General features: G+C 39.5%; 1 protein-coding gene across 4 annotated transcripts in view; it reads left to right on the top strand.

The window, feature by feature from the left end:
• Positions 1–600: 600 nt before the first annotated feature.
• LOC121895926 (plexin-B1-like) overlaps positions 601–14,708 on the top strand; it is a 64,197-nt gene continuing 50,089 nt past the window's right edge. For 2 of the 4 annotated variants that reach the window (XM_042409479.1, XM_042409482.1), the window contains exon 1: positions 601–930. The gene's annotated coding sequence lies outside the window, so the exon portion shown is untranslated. Of the gene's footprint in view, positions 931–10,862; positions 10,887–12,485; positions 12,611–14,708 lie in introns of those variants that run through there. The other 2 variants (XM_042409481.1, XM_042409480.1) reach the window with 2 other exon arrangements.

The following is a 14,708-nucleotide window of genomic DNA, read 5'->3' as shown; positions in this document are numbered from 1 at the left end:
AGTGTCAAACAGGCACACATTGAATCACAGTAGATCTAATGTGGCTCTTTTGATCAACAGAAAACGATCCATTTAATGCCAACATGAAAACAGATCTGTACAGTCTGAATTAATTACAAATATAAAACACAAAACAGTCTGTTTATTTACATATAAGTGTTTACCCCCTTTCATCGGACAGACCTAAACCATCATCACTGGTGCAGTCAACTGGTTTCACAAGTCACATAATTAGTTAAGTGTGTATTGAAGGGGTTTAAATTATAGAATAAATACACACGTGTCTGGAAGGTCCAACATTTGGTGAATAATATAATATAATATAATATAATATAATATAATATAATATAATATAATATAATATAGCCAGTTATTATGTATCATATGATGTAATATGATATGATATTGATTAAATACTGTTAGCAATATAATTAATGGATAATATTTCCATAGTGTAACCTTGGTTTTCTCAGTTACACCCTTACTGCTACAGTGTTACAGTTTGGGGCTGTATTTTGAAGGCGTCACCGTTACGCTTCCTGCCTCCTGCTGTGTGATTCACCGAGACTCACTGAGTCTGAGACTCACTGAGACTTGTCTCAGCAGTCCGCTGCGCTGGCTGTTGTTCAAACCCCCTCAGATGTAGAGACCTGCCTGTCCTGTGCGCTCACCGCCAAACAACAGAGACCGCCTGTGAGGGGAACACACCCACCCACAGACACACACGCACACACACTTTTAGGACTCGGAGTTTTGTTTCTATTTGCAGAACTGTAACTTTCCCCAAATTGCGCCGGCTTTTGGGGGAAAACTACCAGTATCGTAAAGTGGAGCTGGATCTCATCACTTTCTGCTTGTTGCCGTGGATGTGAGGCTCTATTTCAATCAACATCATGGACAGCTGATTCACCCTATTTACTGACCCAACAGGTAAGTTCAAGACCATCTGTTGTTAAAATGAAACATTTAGGAATAGGTAGACTTTGTGGTCCATTCATTGTAAGCGGCCATGTGCAAAAAATAATTTGCTTTTCACATCAGTTTTGCTTGAATAACACAAGATCTTAATATTTCCGAGCTACAGTAGTATTATGCTGAAAAATCTGAAATGGTTGCTAAGTTCTGCTTTTAATTGGGTGTAAAAAAAACCCTCACAGTCTAAACATCTGGAGCTTTTTCAACCATATTTATCAAGATAGTCTATAATCTTACATGCCGGTTTCCCCCAGACGCACAGACGAGACCACATACTACAATGGATATACAGTAGCGATAGGACTATGGGGAGAGCTTCAGGCCCCACACACACCCGGTGCACACACTCTTTTGTCAGCTGATACAGGAATGTGTGTGAGCTGTCTGTTTGAGCCAAATGTCAAATGCCTTCTTCACCTGCTGGACATACACAGCTGCCTATTTAGTGCCTGCTTTAGAAAACAGAAATGATCTGTTTTGACAGTGTCTGTTGAACTTAACAAGAGTTCAGTGGATTTTTGATGTGTGGTCCTACTATAATCTGGAATGGATATCAGTGATGAGTGATGATAGATAGTGTTTGTTTACACTGCTCATGGCGAAATATGAGGTAGAATGAAACAGCTTTTTGAAGTTGGCCCTCTTCATTTATTTTCTGTGAATTTCAAGACAAAGCATCATAGCAAGTTTAAGCCTTAGCAGAGAATGTTGAAATGCTTCCTGTCATAGAGGGTGTGCATGTTTAGAGACAGTCATGTGCTATGATTTCAGCTGTTCAGAGACTACTGTAGGTGAGGCTTGGCCCTCACAAGATCAGCCTCTGTGTTGCACCTGATGACCCAGCAGTGTGTGAGCCTGCCATGTGAGTCTGAAGTCAGTAAGGCCTTCACTCTGGGTGTGTTCTTGATTTAGTTGAAACGGCTCAAAAAGGAAGATGGAGTTCAGTTCAGCAGCTGGTTTGCCTCTTTTATAACAGCTGTCAGATTTTATCTTGAATGAGAAGTTTAAGAATTGATCGAAATCAAAGCTTCTCATCCTCACCGAATAGTCTTTCTCCTGGTCTCATTGGAGAATAAGGTACCTTCACAAATTATATTTGAAAAGGGTCAAATGTTTGAGAGCACATTTCATATGCAACCTTTGCAAAGATTCTTGTGGCGACAAAGCCAAGCCTTGAACCTCAATCTCCTCTTTTCTCTGCTTTTGCTTGGGGTTCCAGCATCCAGACATTTTTGAATAGCCAGCCATCTGCTTGCTAAGGGTCTGTTCCAGAAGCACGATATCACATTACCCACACTTGACTGTGCCACACTGTGGGGCATGAATGAAAGTGTGCGTGGATATGATGTTATCAGCGAATTTTGTGCCTAGAAAAGTTGGATTGTTCACAGATTTCAGTCACTGTTGTCACTTCTGCCCTGTGAGCTACTTTAAGATAACCAGAGATTTTCTGCCTCAGTAACACATTACAGGAGTGTTGCCATTTCTTCATGCAAGAAATCAAGCTGTGGACTGATTTTCTCTTTAGGTGGCATACAGGAAGTGGTTAGGTTACCATCCGGACCCTCTTAAGACACACGCAGTAGAGGAATGGGTCGAATGCCACTTCAGCTGCAGCTGGTCATTGAAAAGCGATGTTCCGCAGCTGAAACGACCATTCTCCTGCCCTTTCAATGAATCATAAAAGTAAGACTTCTGGGCATGAATGCAGCAATGACTGGATGTTATGATTTATAGATGTCAAGTGTCGGGCACACTGTAGGTTAAATAGTTTGCCTTTCAACAGCGTGAGAACTGGAAATGAATAGGAATAATAAAGGGAGAGGAGTGTAAATGGTTTTGAAATGAGACGCCAAGTGAGCCTTCCTCAGCATTCTGTTCATGTCAGGTGTCACATACTGTAGTAGGATGTGAGATATATTTTTAGCACTACAGACATTTAGTCAGCTGCGTGGTGTGCAGTCAGGACAATGAGAAATTAATGACTAGGATGGTATGTGATGACCTGGGGAGTTTCTCATGAGCTCTTGTCTTGTTAATGAGTTACAGTGTTCGTAACTTGTTGGATGAGTGTGGTATGATCTCAGTTGTAACTGTTTACTTAACTCCTAAACTGAGCCAGAGAAAGAAATCCCGGAGTGTAAAGAGCCTGAACATGTTGATGTTAGGTGTGTTTCAGTGTGTGTGAGAGTGCATGTGTGAGTGAGAGTGCATGGCAGATTTCAATCATTAGTATTTTGGGCGTTCCCCTTGGTCACTACAACAGCTGGTGGTCCCTCATGGTACATTCTTCTGTGTGTGTTTGTGTGTGTGTGTGTTTGTGCTGTAATTGGGTGTGGGAGTGGAGATTGAGCAGAGAACACTTGCTGGGGCACTACTTGTGGCCTCAGGCATCCCTGGGAAGATAAGGAAACTGAACAGCATTGTTCAAAGCCATTTTTTCTTCTCCTCTGTGTACCACACTGTAACTTCAAGCCAATTCTTTTATCATTTTTATAAGCATAGTCAAAATGCTTCACAAATGGTTGACCCTGGTTCAGATATGCTCCCTATCTGCTGGGTAGATTGGATCCCAGGCTTCAATAAGCCCTTGAGGGAGTTTGGCTGACAATCAGATTGGCAGCCTAATAAATACTTCTTTTCATTAGCAGCAAGCTTCTATCCACTGTACTTAAATGGAAATCCCACTCACTCTTTCATCCCATTGACCATACACACAGAGGTACAGGATGAGTAGAGTTCTGTCAAAAGTACATCTTTCACAGATGTACCGTGACACTATAAGGGTAGTTCCTGATGGTTTAAAGTTACGTATGTGTACTAATTCAGTCTGAACTAATAATGCAGTTACAAAAGTCAGTTAAGGTAGCAGATTGATGGGGGTTCCCAGATGCCCACAAGACTCCACAGTGGTGCTTCCAGTAAACACTGTTGGCAGTATTCATAGATGGGAAGCTGGTGAGGGATCCTTGAGTGACTCGTTCCAGTTGGTCTGTCTGCGTGGTCCCTTTTTGAGTTAACTTACCTATAGCAGCAACAAGGAAGATGTCCATTCTCATTATTGCATAACGTGTTTACTCATTAAGCTACACATTGGTCACTTGGGGTATGTAGTTGTATTTTTTAAGCCACAAGTGACAGGGGTACAAAAATTGATTTATTGGGTTCAGTCGTAGGGTACAACTGTGTTCTACTTTTTTCACACATCCATTAACATGTAAAATTTAAGATCTGTCATTGTCCACATCACTTGCAAGCATTTACATAGGTTACCCTCACATTCATGGACAGGAAACAGTATTTCATGTCGAACCTGGACATTTCACCTCTCACCCTAAAGGCGGTGTTCAGAACGACATCAGCTCTGTGTGAAAAAACACAGCCTTCCATTCATTTGAATGGAGGTAGTTTGTTGACGCAGTGGGGGTGCCACCGCAGATAGCTTGGCAAAAAACACAGAGGTTGTCCGGCAAAAAAGTTGAATCAGGCTTAACTTTTGCTGCAACACAACCTGATGGCCAATCACATACATGCAAGCACACATTCCTGATGGTTTATTTTGTAACATGAACGCCGTATACGGCTGTTTACCTAATGGTCATTGTAATAAAAGATAAAACTGTTGACTCTCTGATAACTTTCCAGAGTTGTAAAATCCCGTCTTGGCTCCTGCTGAGCCTTAATGAACACATTAATCTGTGACTCCAACTAGACTTCCTGGCCCCACCACCCCTTGCACCGTTTTAACGTAGGACTGTTTTAGATCTGAATGCCACCAAAGACTTCCTCAGTTCTTCTTCAGAACTTCTTCAGTTTTTCTTCAGAATTGAAGAAGCTTATTGGATGAGAGGTGAAACGTCTTTAAAAATCTGTAAGTCCAGTTGCTCTTGACTCAACCCTTCAGGATATACAGCACCATGACCCAGATGACTAAGAATCTTTACAGCCATGTTACATGTTCAAGAGTAGGTACAACGGTAAGTTTACTTTGCTATAGTAGCTTTTTTTTGCTACTGTGAAAGCAAAGTTTGCAACACCTCTTTCCATCATGAGGGATAGAAGTGTTTACCTTGTCATTGGCACTGATGTCTCCACACAAAGCTTTACCACTTTTGCTTGCAGCAGTGTTTATCTTTGTTAGCAGAAAATTTTAGTGGCTTGCTTTCCTCTTTCTTCCTCCACTTTGATAAGATATTTTATCAATTTCCACATTTCTCTGAATTGCCACTCTTTTATATTTTCAGGAGCATAGCTTCAAGTTGAGTCATTTAGGGCCTCAGGCAATTGCCTACCATAGTCTAATGGCTCGCCCTGCCCTTGGAGACAGTTGCTACCCTGTTATGCGAGCCTGCTTCTCTTGAGGACAGGTGAATTGCAAAAATAACAGTTGCTGATAGAAGTGTTTAGACTCAAATGTGAACATTTTGATTTAAAAAATTAACAGCATCCAAAATTACATAGAATTTTTATCATTTAATTTCATGAGCAAGATTAGTCCTTGTTTGGATGTTAAAAGTATCTAATAGAACAATATGGTCAAGATTAACCCTCACTAATGTAATCTAATCTGCTTATATTAGATCAGAGGAAGGCATGCCGTATTAAACCCAGAGGGTGTGGTTTTTATTGTACTGAAGCAGCCCTCAGCCTTAGGACAGTTGTGTATGTGCCATGCCACAGCCCTTGGCTTCAGCCTCAGCCACAGCCCCTGTCCCCTTACCCAGCTCCCTGGAGAGCCTCAACCCAGCCAGCAATCCAACCTCTAGACAAAACCTTAAAACCCCAGCTGCCCTATTCTATATCACCGCCTCAGGCTCCAACCCTCCCCATCCACTATAGAATTAGGATAAGTAGATGTTCCTTTTGTGTAATATGGGTAATTCATTGCTACATCTGAGATAACTGGAATAAAATCTTGATCTTGTTCATGTGGAAGCTGCAATGTTTCATATGTGATGTTTCCCAAGGACTGAGAAAGTGTATGTTCCATGCAGATTCTAGTGAAATGATGACAGGGTCTGTCTGTGGTAAACTTTTTCACTTTTGAAAGGAACTTGGCTGATAGTATTCAGTGACCAGTCAGAATAGTAATTTGAAGTGGAATTCCCATTCTATTAGTTTCACTTCTGTATTTATTTGAGCCCTTGAGCTGTGCAGACTGCTGGACAGTTACATATGTGGGCCCAGTTGCCTGTAGCCGGAAATATAAACCCTCTTAGCCCTAATCTGTTGCCCCAAACACCCACTCACAGGCCTCTGCGCAGTTGCTTTGCACTCAGTAGAGCTATGCTAGCGATCTGACTGACTCACAGGTGGAGCATTCCCTTTCTTGAAGAAATGCCTGTGCATTTGTCTGGCTCGGTGGTACTGGCAACTGTCAGCTCTTAATCTTAGCACCACCTGAAAGTGACACCCCCACTAATCCCATCAACATTTAAATTGTTTAATTTTTAGTTTTCAATGACAAATAACAATATATGGAAGCTTGAATTAATTATATTTGCTAACAAGAACTGAGAATCACCAGTAGTCAATGAATGATCAATATCATTTGCACAAGAGTCAAGATAACATTCTGGGAATTGATTGATCAAACAAACCCAGCTCGACTGCTTTACTTAGCTGTCAATCGAGCTAATGGATTCGGGATTACATGTTTGTACACACAGAAAGCAGGTCTCGAGGCTATTGTTAAGTCAGCTTTGCTACTCTCATTGTCTGCAGGGCCTCGCTGTTATGTTGGGGTTCATCTGATCCTCAGGTTTATTAGCAGTGAAGGGATTTCCAGAGTGTCAATCTAGATCCCAATAGATAGTGGATGGGTCAAATCCCCTTAGGCTACTTAGGAGAAGGGGGTGAAATGAGAGGAATCTTTTCCTGCCGGGACACATTTGTCTAGGACTCTTGATTATCTATGAACAATGCTGTTGGCATTTACTTTGTGTTAAACAGACAGGAACATTATTGGAACATTGTTGAAGGGGTGACAAGGGTTAATGGAGCCATGACAATTGAAAGTTAAATTTAGTTTTAATTCCTATTTTTAACATTTAACATTGTCAAAGTACATGATCAACTTGGTTCTTGGGCTGCATATTTGCTGATGAAGGAATCACAAAAATATCAACTCTAGCTCTGTTACTTCCACTGTAGGACATTAATTTTATAAAGTCTGGTGATAAAATGAAATGAATCCATTCTGCTCTTGACAATTTCTGTAATGTTTCTCTTTTCATGCAGATGTGTTTAAGAGGATTCTCGTAGTGTTTACACTGGAGAATTAGCTCACTGAGTACTTAAGATTTTTATGTTGTGATCTTAGTGAAAGTAAAATCCTCCTAAGTCTCCCACTGATTAATGAAAAGCTGAGGGAAAGTAATAAGATTGAAGATTAAACCATAATACCTCCAATGCATGTCTGCCAACCACCCAGTGTGAAGTCCACTCACTGTCCAGGGTAGATAAAGCTGGCTGGGGGAGACAAAACTTTGTATTCCATATATTCTGTAAAACACTTACAGCAAGGAACTTTTGCCCGTGGTCTTAAATGAGAACAACATTCAAGATGTCCAATGTTTAAATAAAATCTTAAAATATATAAAATATTCAAAGCTCAATTGTTAAATTAAATTGCAATGTGAAGCATGATACCTTTTTCCTTTAAACATTGTAGTGAATGAAACAGCAGCCTGTGTCCACATCATCAAAACTTCATAACCTACAAACATGAACACATGTCTTGTCCTGCAGCTTAGTTTGTTGAACGAGCCACCAAACAAATATTAACCGGGGAAAAGTGCACCGCTAACGTCAGTTAGCAGCTACTTAGCTAATTAGCTGCTCTACTGCAGCAAATTAAACAGCGTGTAAACATAGCTGCAGATGTTTGGTCGTTGCTCTTCAAAATCCCTATTAGTGACGCGCTGTCTTTCTATGACTTGTACTTACAGCAGTTTGTTTACTTTATTTTAAATGAGATATTAAATTTTGCAATTAATCTGCAGTTCACATGCTTGCCGAACCGTGGGGGGCGATCTGTATGGATCACGGATCAACTATGATCCGTTGCACCCCTATTAGTCACTATAGCTCTCAGAGCTTTGTTCTATTTTTTCTGTACTGTGCCATTTACCCCATTTACCCTTAGCATTTTGTTCATCATTTCATTCAATAAAAGGTTTTACTGAAGAGGGTAAAAAGCTCTTAGGGTTAACGAGCTTGCTAATTGCTTAACTGTCAGTTAGCAAGATTGTTATCTCGTTAATGGGATAATAAGTTCAAACAGTTTATTCAAAAGATGTATTTGTACTATCAACTCCTGTCACACAACTGTCTGTAAACCATGTCTCTGTTGGAGCAGTTTACACTCAGTGAAGATTAAATAAAACTGGGTGGTGACACACAGCTAATAAGCTACAATAGATTCTTACATTTTAGACTCTCTGGCTCATCATTCCGTCCAAGGTCAGCACTGTCAAGAGGCATGCTATTGGTCAATGGCGCAGATTTGCGCATCAAATTTCACCATCAAAGTTCAAGTTTACCTGGATGTGAAACATTTGTGCGTTTTTACTTCCCCCCTCAAGGGAATCTATGAATCATGACGATTCTGTTGAAGTGAATTGATTTTGATGCAAATTTTCCACTTTCATTTTTGGTGTGACCAGGCCTTTACCATAGTTCTAAGTGAGATTGCGAACTGTTACAGATTTGTCACTACATGATGTTCTGACAGATATTGACCTCAGTGATTATTGACTTCTTGTTAAGACATGTCTGTTGACTATTGATACTTCACCACATGGGTTTAAAATTTCTAATGATCATTGCAAATACCCTGCAATGACTGAAACTATAAAGCCACTCTTCAGTTGATTCTTCTAGTCTTCTTTCAAAATCGATTGGAAATAATTGGCCCTATTACTGTTTTTTTCATGAGTAGAAACACCTGTACTATATATACATATGATTGCCAATATGCATTTCATAATCAGCAATGATCTTGAAAACATTTTGATAAGTTGCATTACAAACGTTGGCACTCCACTTACTGTTAAATGGTAGCTCAGTAGGAAATGCTGATCTCATTCTATGTGAGATTTATCCGGAAGGTTGGTATTGAACCTGAAAAGTGGCTTTAAATTACCCTGTTCTCTGGCTCACAGGAACTGACAGATAGATGCTTTTCTGCCAAACTATTTCAAGCCTTTGTGAGTGGCTGCTCACTCAGTGTTTTATTAGATGGGGAGAGGAGAGAGGAGTGGAGCGGGATACTGTTCTCTGCTCAACAGTATAATTTAGTAAAGGACCTTGGCCCATGGGCAGAGAGAGGCAGAGAAAACTATGATTTTATGCCTGTTTGCTCCAAACGCAGCAGCTGCAGCAGAAAGAGCAGGAAATCATTTAGATGGTTTGTTTGACCGGTTGGACCACGGCAGTCAAAAAGTCTGCCTCATTTCTGTGATCCAGTTGGCGGTCAGCCACAATAAAAACATGCCTGCTTATTAACATAAAGCCTAGATTATTGACATAAGAAACCTAGAACCTCCATGGAAATTGTTTTTATACTGGATTTGTGTATGTTCAAGTCTACTGTCAGTTATGAGCTGCATAAATCATATCTTAACAAGCCATTTAGAACAAGACTTGTGCAAGTGATTTGTGAAGAGATTTATGTGTCTAATGCTCAACCACCGATTTATTCTTGAAACTGCATTGAAATATGACTCACTCCACAAGTAGCAAAAGTCAATTATTTTGCATTGGAAACAATAGTTATCTTTACCCATGTTTGCTTGTTCTAAAATATGTAATGACTTTAAATGATCTCGACTGGCAAGTAAGGTCATTGGCACAGCTTAGCTGGTTTCATGCAGTTGACAGTGCTGCAACAATAACAGTTATTTTCATTTTTGTTGATTAATTTGATTATTTTTCTATGAAATGTCAAACAATTGTCAAGTGTAATGTGTGCAATGTGACACCTTTAATTGCTTTTAACCAACCAAAAGTCCAAAACCCAAACATATTCAATTATAATGATGTAAAACAGAAAAAAACAACAAATCCTGGAGAAGCTGGAACCAGAAAATGTGTGGCAGTTCTCTGCATTAGAGTCATTTTGTACTACGAGACAGCAGAAAAATTATTTCCTGTTAAAAGAAATTAAGATATTAATACTCTACTCAGTCTACTCAGTGTTTAGAGGAACGTTTCTGGATGTAACAGAAGGAGTGGCTTGGCAGTCTGGGGGACTAACCAAACAGTACAGTGTGTCTTAGTGTAGAAGGGGAGTATAGATTTTCACAGTGGTAACAGCACAGCTGACCGCACAGTGAGAGAACAGGAGGAAATGGCCCAAACACAGAAACCAGATCTTTATAGAGACCTGAATGTGTGACAGCCTAATTTTCTCTCTTTTTTCCTCTGCGACCAAGTATCTCAAGTGTGTCACACTCTGTGCTCTTCAGCACTATTGAGGAAAATGTTCACAGTAGAGTTAGTGGTTGGACTACACTGTAAACAAATGTCGAGTCTTTCAGTCAACAGCTTTGTATGTTTTTGCCATTAGGGAGAAATATATTTACTTTATTTCATTACAGCTTCATGTGTTAATAAAAGCAGAATAATACAGATGACTACACTAGTATGAAGGAAATTAAACTGATTTCGGAAACTTTTAACTAAACGCTATTGTCAAATTGTTTTCACTTCTTTAAGAAAACAAGCATCAGTTTCAATAGTAATCAAAATCCATAATAATACCTAGCCACTTCATGAATTTTATCCTAGACAGCTTCTGCTTTTCTTTGTGCTGCAAAGACAGTTTCAGCAGACACAAAATGTGGCAAAAGTGCACAAAATTGTTGTAAATTGCTCATTTCAACCTGATGAATGCCACTTGTTCTCGAGTAAGTGCACATTTTTGTGAGATTTTATTGTTGAGCCAACTTGACAGTGAGCCAACATGCAATACCAGGACCCAGAAACCAAAGCAGAATTAGTATTTACATCTGTGTTTCTGCTATTGTGACATGTCAAAATGTAAAAAAAGGCTGTGGTTTTATGTTTACTGAAGCAACAACAGCAGTTTGTTCAGTGTAAATAGGCGATAGAATAAATGTAGAAGGCTTCTATAGTAGTCTACAGTGACTTTCTTCATACTGTGTGTTTGGCTTGTGCCTAAATTTAGAGCAGGACTCCAAAGTAATGTATGTGTAGGCTATGACAAGACAGTGCTAAGAGCCATGCTAGCAGCTCTGTGAGGCTCTCAGGTAGCCTACAGTGATGCTTTGAGCTAAATGCTAACGTCAGCATGCTAAAATGCTCACAGTTACAATGCTAACATGCTAATGTTTAGCAGATATAATGTGTACCGTGTTCACCATCATAAACCATGTCCACACTAAGCTGGCTATATTTGTAAACACATCTTTTTCTCCCACGAAAACAGCTTTTTGCAGAAATGAGCTGAAACTGTGGACACATGTCATTTCTGCTTGAAGATAGTGTTTTAGAATTTAGTTGGCATAATGTAGACATAGTTTTAGTTTAATTTAGCATGCTAACATTAGTGTTAAAGGAAAAAATCTGAAGATTTATCCTCTTGGCATCATGAATGTCTGTCCAAACCATTGAATAGCTGTTGCAATATTTCAGTCTGGAGTAAATTGATGGACCGACATTAACATCCTCAGAGCCACACTGCTAGCATGGCTAAAACATTGTATCAATAAACCACCTTCAGAACCTTTCCAAGTTCATTGCCACACACTTGATTTACTGAACTTGACTACATGGTGCCTTTGGTCATAGACAGATGGTAGCTGCTCACTGTGCGTCTGTCTCCAGGTGGGGTCCTCCCCTCTCTGTTGTTCTGGGATTACACAAATGATACCTCCCACCAGGATCATCCCACAAGTTATGCACCATGCTTATTATTGTAATATCATGCTTTCACATGAAAGTGGATGATGGCAATATGAGAAACAGACCAGAAGTTGTTGTTATTGCATGTGTGTGTGTGTGTGTGTGTGTGTGTGTGTGTGTGTGTGTGTTCTTCAGTCAGTTAGTGATCTCCATTAGTTGAACAGTAGTTGGATCAAGTCTGTTTGTCCAGCTGCTGAATCACCCCCTACCAAGCTTGCACACACACACACACAGACACACACACTTTTGCACTGGCTACAGTCATTCCCAATCTTAAAGAAACTTTAACCCTTGCCTAACCTAATCCTAGCCAAAATCAGGTTTTAGGATTGAGGATCACTGTACGAAAATGTCCATATTTTGAATGTCTAACTGGTTTTCACAAAGCGGATTATCCTATACCCCTTCCACCCACACACCCACACACACACCGTGGCCTTCTGGCTTTGTGTCCCAACTAAATGGATCTTCCTCTCCCCCTCATCTTACAACGGCATGTCTAGATAGGCCATGTCCGTCTGCCTCTCTCTCCTCCCTCTGTCCCTCCCTCCTGTCATTCTTTGCGTCTTTTCTTTTTCCAGGGTGCACAGTTTGACCCCAGTTGCCCTTGACACATACATTTCTATAGCCTCAGCCAATCAATAGAGACTCCTGTGGCCCAGTGTCAGATGTTGGGTCCACTAATTGAAACGAACAACAACCCACGGTGAGTGAGAATGAGCATTTTTGCGTGTGTGTGTGTGTTGGGATGATGAATGAGAAGGATGGAGGATCTGCCACATTCACATGGTGATTACCCCGTCATCAGCTATTGTTGAGACCCCAGTGTTTTGCAAAATTAGCGAGAAAAATTGTATCGCAAGTATGGCAAATTGAAGTTGGGTTAAAAAAATAGTAATAGCATCTCACTCGAAGGATAAAGCTGGAATGTTTTTGTATTTTAACCCCATTATAATACTCAAACCAATAGCATGTTAGTCCATGTCTCAATGCTCTCTGACGCCCTACCCTGTCTGTGGGACTAAACCCATTCATTCTTACCGATGATGTAAATCTTTAATAATGGGACACAAATAGAGATGTCCTAAGTGGATCTGAAGGATGGCTATTGCGGCTGATCTGGCCATATTTTAAAGGCTAAATAAAGTCTGATTCTTTCTTTACTGTATTCAACTTTGTTTTATCCACCTCAGCCAGCAGCTTACAGCATATGCGAGTGAAAATTTGAGTGTGCAAATGTGCAAAGTATTAAACTTTTATTCAGTTTAAGCTTAAATATATTCCTTTTGAACCAGGACCATCAGTGTATGGATCAAGAATCTTGTGAATAATGTGTGCAAAACCTAAAAGATTATATGTTATTTCAATGTCTCAGATACACAATTAATCAACAATTAGGTAAATATAAGTATTGGTCAAAAAATCTTGATTGGGACATCCCTAGTCTCAAATATATAGTTTTATTAAAATCAAAAACAAAATAGTTTCTTTGGGGCACTGTTGTGTTTAGCAAATGTTGCTAAAATGGGAGTAAATAGTGGATTTGCTGGGTACTATTTTCAGCTGTGGATTAATATACGCTAGTGAGTATTTACAGCACCCGGACAGTGTTGTGGGATTAAGTAAAAATAAACTACAATGCCCATGCTCATCGTAATGAAGAAACATGCCACCCAGTGGCTTGTTGATGTGCTTTTAATAGTTTTTGGACAACAAATGAGCTCTAGATCACCAGCCTTAGCCTTTACAGATGCTTCACAAACAGCAAATGTAGTTGAAGCTCTATCTGAAATCTCAGAGTTAACAGAAATTATGCCTCAACATTGGTTGTTGTGTGACCACCAGCTAAAAAAACAACCCTTAAGTATTCAAATTGTAAAACTAACATAAGCAGGTTAACACTTACATTTTAAGGGGCTATAATCAGCAAATACATGGTATTTTCATTTGATTAAAATCATTGATATTTGGTCATGTGATTGTCAGTTAATTAGATTTCTTGTACGTTTTGTGCACATAATGCATGTAATTGAAGATTTTTGTGGTCGTGGGGGAGCCTTTTTTATTGATTGTACATTTTTCTGTATTTAAGTTTTTATTTGCCTTTCAGTTGTTTGACCAATCTGTTTTAGCACAAGTATAGACCAAATTGGAGGAACAAAAGCATTTAAAAAGGTGTGGCATTTTAAAGTAACTATAAAATGAACCTCGAATAACTATAAAGCAATACCAAGTTTGAAGAGGAACTGAAACTCACATGAGCACATTATTTATAGCATCATGTAGTTGGTTCAGACAGAGTTAAAACACATGATATTCTTTATTATTCATAAATACATGAGACACATGAATAAATCAACTCTTTCACTAAAAGGACTTTAACACATGTTGGTTGTGCAGTGACGCATCAGCCAGCTGCACTTGTAAGCGAGTCTATTGTCAAAAGAGGATGCAAGTGGGTTATAAAGACGAAGATTTTAGCTTTTCTCTGTGTGACCAAGCAGGTGACAACAGCACAGTGAAACTGTTGCTCTGCCAAATGTGGAAATAAAGTGTACGACAGGCTTTAAAGTGTGGAGTATAAATTATTTAACCAGACAGTAATGTCTGTTAGGGTGCTTTCAGTATCAAGATGCTTTAATTCTGAAGTTGAATGGAAATATTGTTGCTGGGCCTGGTTGTGTTGAGCAGAAAGAAAAAAAGAGCCTGCTTTCAAAGATACTGTAATTAATCCCAAGCATCAGTCAGACTATTCTCATTAATAATGCATTTCTAAGCAGCAGTCCTGACATAGGGAGTAGATT

The sequence above is a fragment of the Thunnus maccoyii genome, chromosome 4 (assembly GCF_910596095.1).
Source record: "Thunnus maccoyii chromosome 4, fThuMac1.1, whole genome shotgun sequence".
Lineage (NCBI taxonomy): Eukaryota > Metazoa > Chordata > Actinopteri > Scombriformes > Scombridae > Thunnus > Thunnus maccoyii.
Note: the sequence above shows the minus strand (reverse complement) of the source record. Positions and strands in the feature narration are given on the sequence as shown.